This window comes from Harpia harpyja, chromosome 19 (assembly GCF_026419915.1).
Source record: "Harpia harpyja isolate bHarHar1 chromosome 19, bHarHar1 primary haplotype, whole genome shotgun sequence".
NCBI lineage: Eukaryota > Metazoa > Chordata > Aves > Accipitriformes > Accipitridae > Harpia > Harpia harpyja.
Genome location: NC_068958.1, coordinates 6693912 through 6708966, shown reverse-complemented (window position 1 = coordinate 6708966; position 15055 = coordinate 6693912). Strand labels below are relative to the sequence as shown.

General features: G+C 50.5%; 1 long non-coding RNA gene across 3 annotated transcripts in view; it reads left to right on the top strand.

The window, feature by feature from the left end:
- The window catches only part of LOC128154605 (uncharacterized), a 94580-nt gene that overhangs the window by 27108 nt on the left and 52417 nt on the right, over window positions 1–15055 (top strand). The window contains exon 1 of one of the 3 annotated variants that reach the window (XR_008239392.1): window positions 8196–8313. The exons of the other annotated variants lie outside the window; for them this stretch is intronic. This is a non-coding gene — a long non-coding RNA (uncharacterized LOC128154605). Of the gene's footprint in view, window positions 1–8195; window positions 8314–15055 lie in introns of those variants that run through there. 3 annotated transcript variants of the gene reach the window in all.

The following is a 15055-nucleotide window of genomic DNA, read 5'->3' as shown; positions in this document are numbered from 1 at the left end:
TTGCCCTGAATTCCTTTGGCTAAACTTGTTGGCATCGGAGGAATTGGTTCTTGCAGAGCTCAGCCAGGGCTTGCGTCTGTGCGGAGGGTGGAAAAGCTCCCTTGGAGTTCCCCAACTCCTCCTTGATGGAAGGCAGGTTGGTTGGTTGGTTTATTTATTTTGGTGTAGAAGGATGGGGTTTTGGGACCTGAGCTTGTGGGCTGTTAAGTGGTGAAATCTCTGTTCCTTGGCTCTCCCAGCTCTGTAACAGGGATAATTACCTTCCCCTCCACGCTCCCTGCTCTGTCATCCCACGGTCTCATCCAGTGCCTACTCCAGTTGCTGGGATGACTCCTGCTCCCCCGATCATGTGTTAGATTGACCTTCAGGTTAGGAGCTGTGGGAGGGGAAAAGTGGGACAGTGGAGCCCAGATCTCTGTAAAATCCTTGTTCCTACTAACTGCCTAAATGCACCTGTTGAAAATGTTTGAAGGCTGCTGGATAAGCTGCTTCTGAATGTCGTGTGCTCTATTTGCTACAAAATTTCAAGGAGGGGAATTGCTGGATTCCCCTGGAAATGTAAAACCATGTGGGGATAATTTCTTGATTATTTTTTTTAATATCGTTGTGACTAGAAGGATCCTTAGAAGTATAACAAGACAAGCAATCCTTTCTCTGCAGGTATGAGACATAATTATGATTCCCACATGGCCGGGGCTGGAGCCGGAGTAGCCAATGCAGGGTTGAGCATTAGAGAAGTGTCCGTAGTGTTGGGGAGATGCATCAACCCCAGCTCTGCCAGCTTTTACTGGAGTCTTATAGAGGTAGCAACTGCCACACTCAACCCTTCCCTCTGCTTTATTCCATCCCTGCTCCTCTTTCTTCTTTCTCGTCAGCTATTTATTTAATGCATTTTATTATGTGGCTTCCCTGCATGCAGGTTTCCTTTCTCTCATCTGTGCAAACACCTTTCACCCCCTTAATGTCCCCGAGCTGCACCCTGTGGCCCACAGTCAGTGTTGGCCATGGTGAGTTTGGCCTCCATGCTGTAGTGCCGACAGCCAGCCCTTTCCTCACATGTCACTTCTGAGGCTCAGTGTCTTTTTTTCCCCACCACGTGACTAAAGGTTGTGCAAATCTGTTCTGGTTTAAATCTAAAATATGCATTTGAGAGAGAGAGGGGAAGAGAGACATGCAGACATCACCCCTCAAAGCCCAACCCATCCCCGTTCCCAGACTCCTTCCAAAAGGAAAGGCAAAGATGAAGAACCTGATCCCTGTTTCTTCCAAGTCTTATGATTTACAATCAGCCTTTTGGGCTACTCTTTGGTGGTGGGCTGCCCCATGGGGCTAAACTTCTGGAGGACACAAATTTCTTGTGGTTTGCACACCTTGCCTCCTCCCCGAAGCCACCAGAGCAGCTCATGGAGGAGGGCAGCATGTTGGCCTCAGTGACACCAGACACACTTAGTCTCACGTGTGCCCGTTTTAGGGGTTGGAAGCGTCAACCTAGCTTTGTCTTTGCGTGGCTGACCTGCCTCCACTGCCCACCCCCCAGCGTTGCCTCCTCTTTCTGGGTGGCCCCGCGTGGCTAACCAGGGAAGCCACCCAACTCTGCGAGATGACAAATCGTGGACTTGCAGAGCCACTAGCACGTGGCTGAATTTTGCCAGATTTGGCCCCTTTTATCTCGGCTGGGACCTGGCTGGATGTGTGCGACCTGGAGATGTCCCCAAGAGAAAGCATCCAGCTCCCCTGCAAAGGGGTGCGTAGCTCTTCATGTCTCACTTGAGTTTCCCATTTAAACACCCTTCTCTGCCAGAGGAGACAAATTCCTTCGGTGACCCCAAAGAAGCCAGCTGCCCACTTTCACCATGTTGGGGACCAGTGCAGGACTCCCACCAGGAGCCCAGCACCTGCCCAGCCTGCTGCCCCGCACTGCTCCCTGTTCCTGCCTGGGTGAGACAGGAGCTGGCTGGTAAGCCGGGGAAAAAAGAGGCTGCAGCAAAAGATGGAACAAACAGAATTTTTTTTTGCATCTAGAGGGGGAAGCACAGAGCTAAAAATAAAACGGGAAGATCAGTATCTGTCAGGCTGACGGCGGATTGGCTCTTTGGAAATGCATGTAATTACCAGGCTGTAGGTAGACATTTGCATGGAGCGAATAGCAAGCTACTGAGACAAGGTTACGCTTTAACCTTTAAGTCCTGAATCTGCTGGAAAACTAAGACAGAACTGCAGGAAATTAACTTAAATTAATAGAGTTGCTGTGACTGTGCCACCTGTTACTTCAGTGTGTGTCACTTCACGGCACAGAGTGTCTTGCTGCCCCTGTGCCCTGGCTCCTGGAGGAGGGAGATGCTTTGGAAGCAAGTTTGGCATGCGTGGATCATCTCCCTCATTTGGGGATTCAACTTAACTGGGGAGAGGAGCTGTGGCTTTTTGTGGTGCACGCACCTCCTTTCTTAGCAGCCTTTGAGTTGGCAGGCTCCAAAGGGGTTGAAGGAATTTGGGCAAAGGGACCTGTCCTAGGGGATGCTGCAGGGTTGGGTGGTGGGTGCAGGTGAAATCTGACTGTGCTGCTCCACTGCTCCCAGCTGGAAGGGCCAAGGAGGGGATGTGGTTAGGGGGGTGGATGTTTTGTTGAGTGCCTAGAGCCTGATCTCTGTGTGCAGAACTCTGCAGGCACTACTCAGTGCTGAAATTGTATGGATTAGAGCAAAGATGGTCCCTTTATGTGTGTTTGTGGGTGTGCAGTGCCTAACACTGAGTGCAGAACTGAGTGAAAAACACACAGCAGAACCAGAAACATGCCTGTATGCTCTCACTCTGGGCTCCTGTCAATGTTCCTGATGCTCTTGGCCTCCATGCTACCTGCTTACCCCCAGGAGACCTTGCTCTTGCTGCTGCCCATCATCCCCAGGTCAGGCAGCACTGTAGGGCAGGGGCAGTCTGGGGATGTGTGGTGATGGGAGGAGAGGGACTCCCCACCAGGAGGGGAGATGGAGACGCCATGGGCGTGTTTCTCATTCCCAGCTGGCACAACCACTAGAGCTGCTGCTGCTGTGGGATGCAAGTATGAGCAGCTGAGTTAAGCTGAGGATGGAGGGGAAGCAGGTTGGAAAACATGAGGCTTTGAAGCCCGCAGTGACACCTTGCCTTCTGTTGTCCCCGTGCTGTCTTGAACTGTGGGTGTGATTTGGAGAATCCCCATCTTTCCAGCCTCTTTGCTAGCTGTGATGACCAGGCAATGCTTGTTTCAAAAAATGCTGCCTTCTTCCCTCCAGCTTGGAGACAATTTTGTCCACTGCATCGATGCCGTTGCTTGGCTCAAGCTGGCTGCGCTTCTGTGCCTTGTAGCAGAAGCTGAAAGTAGAAACAGTGTGGTGGGGCCAGCTGGTGCAGAGCATGACCGCTCACCTCCCCAAAGGGCTAGGCCACCGGGAGCTCAAGCTGCTCCATTGGCTCCCCATCAGCTTCTGAATCCAATTTAAGGCTCTGGCCCTAATCTTCAAAGCAACTAATGGAGGAAGTGCCAATGGCATCAAAGGCTGAATTTTGTTCTGTGAGCAGAACAAGCGGCTCCTCTGAGACAGTCCAGAGCATGAAGGCTGGGATGAAACCTTGGAGAGCAATCTCAGCTGGCCAGGATGTGGCAAGGGTAGCCAGTGGTCAGGGCTCTTGGCCTGGATTCCAGGATTTTGGGGTTGGTTCTTTGCTCTGGGTGACGTTGGACCCAGGTTCAGGTGCCTGAACACCATTAAATCCTCAGACCTGGTGCTTTGAGGAGTTTGTGCAGAGGGAAGCTGGGGCTTTGTGTCTCTGCCTCTAGTGACCCATCTGTGAAACACAGATAAGTGCTGCCTCGATTCTTGGGGCAGTCAGAGGACAAGCACGTTGGATACTGCAAGACTTGTGAATTTGGTGACATCCTAGGACATACTTTAGGCATGAGAGGGAGCAGTCTTCTGGGTGAGGGTGGGCAAATCTACACGGTGCTTGTCATTAGGGGACAACCCATCCTCTTTTGCGTGCTCTTTTATCAAACGAAGGGACCTTTATCCCTCTAGCCAGGCTTCAAACCCAGCAGGTATCTGACCCCCAAAGGCAGCACTGCTAGAGACTCTGCAAAGCCTGGGGGATGTTGTAACATCAGATGTGGAAGGTGCTTGCATGCTCCAGCAATGACCTGGGATAAAGCCCACAGTCTTTCTGCCTGGCTGTTGGGAGGTGGAGGATCAAATTGTAGTGATCAAGGTGAATGGCTTGACTCTCCATGTGTTGAGTCCCTTTCATGCCTCTATCTGCTGAAAAAAAGAGTTAAAATAGATGTACATTAGCTTAGGGGAAGTTTCACTATGCGACTTCTTCACAATGAGAGTGTTGTTTAAAAAGGGACATGAGGTTCAGATCTGCCATTGTGCTTTGTTCTTAAATCCAGCTGAGTCTCCTGCCTACCTGGACCCATGTTGGAGGAGTGGGGACTGAGGCAGCTTCACACATTGATGATATCGTTGTCTTGAAGTTGTCCTGGAGTCAGATCTTGGAAAACTTTCCCTGCCCAAAGAGCATGGAGCTCTTTGGAAATCTTGCTTTGATGGTGTCTTTCCCACCTTTTTGGAAATCCCCCTCTTAGATGCCTTCCTGTTTGAACTCATTGTTTTTTCCAGCCCTTCAGCCAGTGGCGTTTCTAACTCGGGGTGCAGCCTAGGAAAAATCCTGGAACACCCTGTCTTAACTACAGGCTTCTCCTGCATGCAACGTAGACAGATCTTGAAGAAAGCCAGTTGTGCCCCAAATTCAGCCTGTTGTTTTTCCAGCTCTGTCAGTTGGCCTGATAAAAGCTATGGCCTCTCCCAGCAAACTCTGTTTGCCTCTGATCAGTGCTCTTTTTTCTGGACATTGGTTCCTCATCAGTAAGCAGAAAGCAAGAGCCTTTCCCTCGTTACAGCAGCGCAAGGCAGAATTTAAGGCGGTCGGATCTTTTGGAGGAGAAGGGAAGTCTGAAACGGTTTTTGGAGAGGGAGGTGCTGACAGCAGGAATGGCCACCAGGTTTCCAGCGTGCCTTTGTCGAGCATGCACGAGCAAAGGTTTGTCACTGTCACTTGTCCCTCTGTTGTAACAGGCTGCTTGTTCCCACAGGCTTTACTGTCATTTTGTCACCTCCTTCCAGGGTTCCTGCTTTTGTCGACTGTTTGTGAAGGCCCAGGAGAATTGAATTGTCCCTGGAGCCCCAGCCACAAGATAGTGCCCCAGGGCGTGGGGGGACAGCGGCGGAGGCTCCTGCTCTGCTCTCTCCATGGCTGTTCACACGCAGAGGGCTGAACTGCTCGTGAAGCAGCTCTGGAAACACTCCCGTTCATGGCGCACTGGTGTGAAGCACCTTCCAGTTGACTTCCAAATGCCATGCCGTCAACTTGATGTGGGCAATCCCTGTGGTCTGGTGTGCCGATATCTACCTGAATTAGCTTTAAATTAGTCTTGGTAGCAGGGCGTAAAGGACTGGCTGTGTTGGTTAAGACCAGGTCTGCCTAGCTCTGTGCCAGGTCTGCCAAGCTCTGTCCCACTTGGAGGGAGTACACATAAGCAATGTACTGAGGATCTTCCCTTCGTGATTGCCCATCGCTAGCAACATCCACCGAGAAACCTTCAGAGCAAGGTGCCATACCCGCAACTTTGTGTTTAAATAGCCATGATGGTTTTATTCGTGGTGGCTGTGGCACTCGCTTCCCGTAACTGCCAGGCGCCCGCAGTGCGGTGCAGTGTAGCCCTTCACCGTCCCGTGCAGTGTGCCCCCAGCTTCTTGCCTGGGCTTTGCATTTCCACACCATGCTCTACCCACGGCCTTACTGCATCTGTGCCAGGCTGCGCTCTAGACGGACCCATCGTTAGATCAAGCTAGTTACCAGGATCAAATGCCACCACTTTAAACCCATGCCTCGACAAGCCTGGGAAGGCTGGGACTGCTGTGAAAGTGCAGCTGGCTTGGTCTGAAGCACCAAGCGCTTGGTCCGGTCTTGTGTTGGGTGTCCTTGCGACTTTGACGCAATGCTACATTTTTGTTTTTGTGGAAATGAACCAAAAGAATGAGGGGAAGTGCTTACAAACTCATTTTTAATGAAGATCCTGACGTGCGGACAGATCCTTTGTCCAGATACCAATGTATTTATGCCGGTGGCACCTTGCCATTCATACAGCAACTTACACATTTTGTAACGTGATAGCAGTGTATACAAGTGAGGCTGGAGTACAAAAGACTGAGAGATCAGGGTTTGGCCTTTCCTTCCCCTGTTCTTCATGGGGTTGCACGGGCTGATACCAGCTGGAGAGAGGGTGCCTTTATTTTTCCTTGACTTTTTTTAGAGGAACACTAAGTTCCAGTATTTGGTATTGGTCTTACACCCATAAGACTGTTGCATTAGGGGTGCCTGGTGCACAGCACCTGGTGCAATGAAACCCTGAGCTTCGCTGTAGTTGAGATGCTGGAAAGAGGATGAAAATCCCAGCTTTCATCTTTTGTCACAAATAGTATCTGAAGGAATTTGTACTATTTTTACTGTTTGTTTTTGTTTCTCCCCTCCCCTTTTAACTATGCACCTTAGCATTTTCTGTGGGCCCTGTCACTGGGATATCTCCACTTGGACTTTGAAACAGATGACTCAGCTTCATGGTTGTTTAGAATAGTTTTAAGATATTTTTGCTATCCAGCCCCATTTTCTATCATCATGCTGCAATTACTGGAGTGCCGGCTCTGCAGGGGAACACTTGCTTCTTTTAAACAAATGGTTTCCTTTGGAATTAAAAAAACAGTTTATGGAAACATTTCTGTGGGCCTTTGATTATTAATTTATTATAAAGGGTCTAATTCTATTTTATTAAAAATATGAAATCTTAATTTTAGAAAACCTAAATTTGGAAGCAACTTTTGAACAGAGGCAGTTCCTTTAACACGGACTTTGGGGGGTGTGTTTCTTTTTAAATGGCAAATCTGCCTTCCGCTGGCACTCTGTTATGTGGTTAATCCTGTTGGGCCTGATCTGATCGGACTGGCGCTGGAGCGAACCAAGCGGAGCTGAATATCGGTGTGGGAGATCCAATCTCTGCTGGGAGGGCAGTGTGGCCCTGGGGCTGGCTGACACCCCCTGCCCCAGAGCCTGCTGCTCTCTCTGCCTGCCGAAGCCACAGGCTCAGCCCTGGGTTTCAGTGATCCTACCTGCGCTGGGAAGGGCTTTGTCTGTTTTTTCCACTTAATCCAAAAAAAAAAAAAAAAAAAAGAAAAGAAAGAAAAAAAAAAGGGAAAGGGTTTGCTGTCATGTTGGTTCCATAAATGTGATTTTTAAGCTGTTTCAACTGTGTCTGGAGACTGCTCAGACCGAGCTGATTTCCAAGTGGGGTGGCACAGCCCTGCCCAGGGCATTTTTAGTACATTCACATGGGTTGAAGTAACACCTGGTTGCTGTTTTTTCAGAGGTGAGGTATGCTGGTACCTGCTCTGGAGGTGATGTGCCACCTCCTCCTGTCCCAGCTCTTGGGGACCGATGTGCTGGCTGTGCAGAGCAGAGCGCAGATCTCTCTGGGGGGAGAGATCAAGAGATCACGAGATCAAGAGAAACCAGGCTAAGAAAGGCGCTGAGGAGAGCTGGGACAGCTGGCCTTTCCTTGGGCACCTAAGGCTGTCAATTGGCTCTTGACTGGTACAAGCACCCATGTGCAAAGTCCTGCCTTTGAGTCACGGGGGGATTCACACCGACAGACCTGAGAGCAAAACCTCACCCTGAGGGATTTCTCCTCTGCCGATCTTGGTGAGAAACCCTCCTTGCCACCACAATTTTAAGTGCTGCGAACGGAGGGGCTCAAAGTGCCCGCTCCCTGGGGTGCAGGATAAACCTTGCCAGGCTGTGGCTGTCCCTGGGTCCCCCACGAGACCCTGTTGAGACCATCTTCTAGGGCATGGGTCTCCGAGTGGAGGGGTACCTCGGGCACCGGGGAGGGCTCCGCATCGCCTGGGGCTGTGCTGGCTGCTGGGAGCGTTGATGGCTTTTGGCCAGGGGTGAGGATTGTCTCCTGCCTCCCTGTTGGGCCATGGGAAGGGGAAGAGGAGGGCTACATTCCCAGGGATTTTTTAGGGTATTGCTGGGATTTTTTTTTAGGGAGGGAGTGATGCAGCCTTTGGATGCTTGGCCTTAGGGTGGATTCCTTTCTCCCGCTGCCTCCGGGCTATTGAGGAGCCTCTTGGCTGTAGCGGGGAAGGGGTTAAGTCTTCCTCGCTGGCCTGGGAGCTGCTGCTGGCTGCTGCGTTCCCCTTCCGGGGCTGCTGGGTCTGAGGTTTGTTGGTATGCGTGCAATGCGGCGCCGGCCGGCCGAGAGCACCCAGCCCTTGCCCGAGCTCTTCGAGAGCCTTCCCGGCACGGCCTCCCCTCCCCTGGCTCATTCCTTCGGTGCTGAGTGATGGGGCTGGGGTTCAGGGACCTGCTGGGAGAGCAAAACCAGGGGCTGGAGGAGACTGGTCGGAAAAGAGTTGAGCTGCAAAACAGCGGCCCGAGGTCCACCAAGACGCTCTTGCACAGGGGAGCGTCTCCAAGCATGTCCTTGTGCCGGCCCAAGGTTTTGTAGCTTGTCTGTGCTCACGTCTTTGCCTTCACAATGCCACGGGCTGGGGATGGGAGGGTGGCAAAGGGCTTTGGCTGCTCCCATGGGGTTAGACCTGACGGGGAGCTGTGTTTTGGGCAGGCTTTTGCTTCCCGGGGCAGGGGAGAGGGTTTAGTGCAGACGCAGGCAGGAGCTGGAAAATTGCAGCAACAGCAGTAGTATTCAAGCTGAAACATAGTGAGAAGCCTTGGAGGGAGATGCAGACTTGGAGGGAGATGCAGATTGCCTGGAGTTCTCTCTGCAACAAGAATTTATGTCCCTTATATAACTAGGGAAAAGCAAACAAAGAAACTTGTCTCCAAGTGGGAACATGGTGTCACTGGGAGAAATCCCGCAGCAAGAGCGAGACCTCCGATTCATTCTCAGGGCTGTTAACTGTTTGGCAGAAGGGCAATGCTTTTATTGCTAATTTTTCAGATAAATGACTCTTAAATATTCCTGAAGAATTGTGCATGGGGGTTGCCTAATTTAGGGAAATGGCGGGAATAATTTTTTTGCTCTGGAGCTTTTTGGGGTTCAGTGGGGCTTCTTCTGCCCAGGGCAGGGATTGCTACTGGCTTTGCCGTGCTCCCCCCACGCTCTCCCACCAGCCAAAACGTTTGCTGTTGCTGAAGGACTGTGCTTTGCCTTTGATCTTCTACAGCACCGCCATTGACATTGGCAGGAACCGTCTTGCAGACCAAGGCTGTTATATGGTGCTAATTTTGTAGTCTCAGATAACGGAGCCTCTCTAAAAATGTCATTTGGGGCCATTTGCGGGGTGAGTTTGACATCGCTGACTACTGCTGGGATGCGTGGCCTGCGGGAGGACCTAGCACACGCGGGAGGTGTCGGGCTGTGTCGCTGGGGAAGCTTGTGGACAAGTTTCTCAGCAAAAGAATTTCCATTTTTCTACTGTCTCTTAAACTACCCCAAACTGACAAATGAAGTCCTTGGCCCTTGGTTGCTCTAGGCTGTCAGGCCGATGCCAAAATAAGATCAGTCAAAAAGGGAATAAATGTGTGGGGGGGTCGTTTTGGATTATGGCTACACCATAACTTTCTTATTAACTCAAATTAAGTTAAAAAAGGAAATTGATTTAACCAAGGGAGGCGTTTAGGATGCCAGTGGCAATAGACTTGATTGTGGTTTTTTTTCTTTCTCTGCACAGGCAATTTTCAAATTAATCTCCTTTGATATGAGCCTAATATCAACACAATCACTAATATATTTATACTTGCCCAATGACAGCTATTCAATAAGTTGTTTTTCTGTTGTTTTGTCGAACTCCTCTTTCCTTTCCTTCATGTTTCTCTGGCAAGGCAGGGGGCCAGTTTCTGGGTGGAAATCCCCGGGTTCCCTCTTTGAGATTCTCACCACTGCCCTTGCACGAGGGCATTGCTGTTGCAAAAAAATACAATCAGAATATAATTAACAGCCCAAAATGTTTCTGAACTGTCACTTGCTATTGGGAACGGGGCCACTCTTGTACAGGGCGCTGTAGAAACACTCGTGTGCAGATGAACCAACCCTCCCCAGATTATTTGTGCCTGTAAATCCCCAGCAGCTGAGGCAGAGGGGTGGGATTATGCGTACAAGCAAGCCAACAGCTCAGCTGGTGCATGTTGCCACCGTAGTCTTTCTTTTTATTTTCCCTTTCTTTAGGGGAATGGGGCCTCCATGATCCAGTCTGTGCATGTGTGCGTACGTGTCTCTCTTTCTCTCTCCATTTGTTCCCGCCTCCCCCTGTTTTTTACCCAGCGACGAGTTTCAATTATGTTTGGCTGAAGGATAGAGCTCTCGTATGGCTCCTGCAAGTCTTGTGAAAATGGGTGGGTGGGTAAAAAGGAGAGAGTCAAGCGCTTGATAGCTGCATGGGAACTCAACCCTTACGAGACACCAGAGAACCCACATTGGAAAGCGTACTGGGAAGCCCGTTTTGTTTGCCTTCCCACCCTGAGACTGCTTTGTTTGGAGGGGCTGGAGGGTGGTAGAGAAGCAGAAGACAGACGCTGCCTCGCTACCCCGGGCTTGGTGGACATGGAAGAAGTGATTTTTCTGGGGGTCGGTGGGGAAGGTCTGCCGAAAGCCAGGCAGATGCTGGCAGCATGTTCCCCCTTCGTGTCCTTTGGGCTATAGGTGCAAAGGCAGGCGGGGATGAGTCAGCCACATAGCAGCAGGCAGTTAGATTAGATCTGGCCGTAGCAGGGGATAGCTGGGGAGGGGAGGAGAAGGGAGGCTCCAGACAGCATTTCCCACAGGAGCAGAGGGGCCAAACCCTGCTGGGCAGTAAGGTTCAGTCAGCAGGAGGTGGTGCCTGCACTAACAGGACAAGATGCTTGAGGAGGTATGTCCAGCTGTCCGTCTGCAGCCTCGGGACCTTCAGGGACGGACAGCCAAGCCTGGCATGCTCCAGGCTCTCCAGAAGGGACCATTGCAGGGAGAAGCTGGGAGGATGTGATGCAAAGCAGCAGCTGCTGATGCATCCTGGTGTCCCTCCCTGCAGGACCTTTACTCTTTGCTGGCTTGGTGTGTACCAAGGTGTCCACACTGGACCCCATCCTCGCCATTCCTGCCTGGTCCTGGACCTATCTGCTGTCCACCTTCACTCTCCACATGCACCTACTGTTTTTTAGTGCTGTGGTGGGGAACTGAAACCTGACACAAGTAAATATGTTGACAGCCTGTTTTCAGCTGGCAGGGAATGTAAATTATCTCATTTGAACAAGGCTAACGCAGAATCAAGCTGTTGGTCCCAAATATCCCTTATAAGTGCAGATGAGAAATATTCATGGCATCTTCACTCCCAGAATATTGCTTTTATCTTTGTGGTTCCTTGAGTGGCAATATAAAAGTTACTGATTTTGCACTTTTTATGCATCTGAACCTGCAGACTTTGAAATCAGTAGGTTTGCCTGCGTGATTTGCCTCGTTAGATCCGTAGGCACCTAAGAATGATCTACTCCATAAGCTCGACTGTACTTGTTGTCTTGAGTATAACATCCTATCTTGGGAATGTCCTTAACCACGGCATTGGGACAAGTGGAGGTGAGGTTGGGTTGGGTCTTTCCAGGGCAAGACAGAACCTGACCAGAGGAGATGCTTGTGTGTGCAATGCTGTTGTTGTGACCCATGTGGCGCAGTCAGCCAGCATGTGGTAGGGTGGATGCAAAGCTCCATGAGGCCAGCAAAGGGACTCCCCAAAACTTTGGACCAAAGCCATTTTGGGAAGTCACGCTCTCCATGCTCATTGCCTTGCTTTCTGGAGCTCACCGAAACTGGGATCACACCCAGGGCCAAAGCAGGACGTGCCACTTTGTACTCACTGTTCACTCAGTGAAGGTACTGGGTTGCAGAGGTTGGGCTTCTTCAGCACATCCAGTTGTCTCTTATTTCTTCCGTGGAGCCCAGCTCAGGCTATTTCAGGGAGGTCTCTGTGCTACCCTCACCTGAGGGCTTGGTCGATGTGAGAATATCTTGCTCCAGCTCAAGCAGGGAGCCAGCCACAAGGTTGGCTGGGGATGGGGGTCCCACCAGCTCTCCTCCCCTTGGTGATGGTGGGAAGAGGACCAAAGGCACCAGTCTGCCCTGCTGAAACCAGGGCATGGGCAGCAGCTGGAGGTGGAAACTCCCACCGGGGTCTCACCCTCCTACGCGACAGCCTTTGCATGGCAGGTCTTTGTGAGTGAAGGCAGAAGGTCAGATTGTCTCAAAACCTTGACCGTGTTTGCAAGTGGATGTCTCTCTGGCTTTGCTTTTCACTCCGTAACAGGTTTTTCCCTTTAAGAATGCAGAAGATTGATTCCCTTGCAGGGCGCATCGCCGAGGCGAGCCATGTCCAAATGGTTTGCACGTCTGCATTTTTTACTGCTCTCGTTTAATATGTATGCAAATGCAGTCTCTCCTGTCCTCACTCTCTGTGTGGGTTTGCACAGTCAGGAGCACATTCCCATTACCGCTGCCCATCTCCTGCTCCGCGCTGCATTTGAGGAGACTGCCTTTGAAACGCTGATAGATGGAGGTGCAAGGGAAAAAGAGAGAAATGACGGATTTTCGTAATTTCTTTGCTGGGGAGGGTGGAGGAGTTGGGAAACCAGAGGAAGGATGTTTAAATATATGCAAAATTGTTTATTGGGAGAAAAGGGGGGCCTCCAACTCTGAGAGTCAGGGAGCGTATTTCTTATGCCGTTCCATTTTCAGAGCGTCAGCTCAGAGGATTTTAGCTGGAGGTTAGGGAAGAATCCAAGCACTGGCAATAATCTTGTGATAGCGGAAATATTCAGCTTTTCTCCTGATAAATAGACACGTGTCGTAACTGAAGTCAGGGTTTCAGGCCTGGAAAGCAATGTTGGCTTTTTTTTTTTTTTTTTTTTTAATAAATAAGGATCAAGATGTCCAGAGTTGTTCCCTGCAAAGGGGCAGTATATTGCTGCTGCAACTTTCTTTTCCTTCCTTTTTTAATAGCTGTATTTTTCAAAAGCACTTCAAAACCGACACCCATGAAACTTGGACACTTGTATACCCAGAGTTACGTTTGTATACGTAAAATGAGAAACTGTGCTCCAGCTAAAGTCAAAATGTGGGAACCACCTTTGGAAATGTGGCCAAAAGCAGGGGAGATTTTCCTATCCCCAAGTGATGGTACTTTTTTAAGTTATGCTGTTTGAAGTTGCAGATCTCCAGTTTTGCATCTGCTTGGAGGTAACCATGAAGGCTGAGGAGGTCCTTGCTCTTGGTGTGGGAAGCAGGGGATGATATATCTCTTCATCGCCCCGATGATTCTGGAGAAGAGATGGAGGCTCATGCTGCATCCCACCCCCTTCAGTGAAATTTGGGTCCTTTAAATGCCAAACGGCCAGATTTTCAGGTGTATTTTACGCACTTCAAGTTGTTCGCTATTTTAAACACAAAGCACCTTTAAAACACGGCTGGTTTTGAACCCCATTATAGAGTGACAAAGCATTAATTTACTGAGCTGCCACGGCTGGTGGGGGATGCAGGGTGCAGGGTGGGAGGGCTGCGGGGAGCCGGGGACCACGTGCCCCAGGGCGGTGGGTGGCTGCAGGCAGCCTCCTGCTCCTTGTGCCCCCCCCCAGCCCCGAGCCTGGGGCTCTGCGTGGAGCACAGGCAATAGAGCTGAAGCCAGATCTTTTCCAAACTCCTCCAGGAGTTCATAGACAAAACCCCTCTGATATATTCCTTACTTTCCTTTCTAGAAGCCAAATGGCTTTGCTTGCTGGGAAACCCCCTCTGCTGCGGTACAGACTTGTCAGATGTGTTTACTTTTGCATCTCCAAGTTTTGCAAGAGTGTTTTGTGTGTCTCTAGTGCTGGATGTTGTGAAACCCCTTTCCATGCGGTAGCACGGCTATGCCCCCACCTCTGCGGGGGGACAGGCAGGAGCCACAGCAGTGCACAGACCTTGTGCTGGGGCTCTGGTCCGTGAAACTCAGACCTTGTCTCTGCTTTTGGCACAGAGTTAGAGGGACCAAGCTGTGATGTTCAAGAGGGGACCCGGTGTTTGGAGGTGCTCGGCTCCTGCGGTGATGTGCAAGAGCTGGTTTCATTCATGCAACAGGCGTGGAAAGTCTCGCTGCTTGGGAGATGAGCTGTTACGGGCTGCCGGCTCCTGCCTTTACCTCCCCCGTGCTCTGGGCAAAAGCCTGACTTCGGCAATCTTGAGACATGCTGTAACTGCTAGCCAAGGTGGGATCACAGGCTGCCCCGCTTGCTGGGTCCACAGCCCACATTTAGGGCTGTCTCTGATGCAAAGGGCTGTTCTTTCTGCTTCTTTTCTTTCCGCTTCTTTTCTTTCCATCACACTTGTGAGGCTTATCCTGTCCCTTATCAACAGCCGTGTTGTTGGAGGGGGCAAGTGCAGAGCAGCCGCAAGCAGCTCCAGCTCTGCTGCTCTTGCCTGTCCCTTAGTTCCCCTTGCAATGTGTTTGCTGCAAAGTAAATATCTCGTGCCGCCGTGTCCTCACTCCGGTAGGTTTGTGTCGCTTGTGATCACAGGCTCCAAACTTCCCCTGTTACGGTTGCTTTTTTAACAGTGTCTTTTTATTGGCAAGTAGATTCGTGGAGCCTTTCTACTTCCTTCATCTGTAAATTGTCCTCTACATAACGAAGAAACCATTCTGACTACGTTTTGATGTGTTTGTCGCCCAACAGATGTCTGGGTGGTTAAAGTGCCCCCTGAGTACAAGTATCCTGTGTTTGCAAGCTCTTTGATAGTTGGTTCAGGAATCTTTTTGTTCTTTCTTTCTCTCCTCGAGTCCTGGGGGTCTGTAGCAGATGCCTGCTGCAGTGTCTCCTTTGTTTTGTGGTCCTGATATCCGTGCCCACAGTGTTATTCCTCTACCCTCTCCCTTATCAAATTAGATTATCTCCTTCTTGTAAGTACTTTTGACACATGCAGCCGTGCAAAGGCACGATAAGCATATTGGAT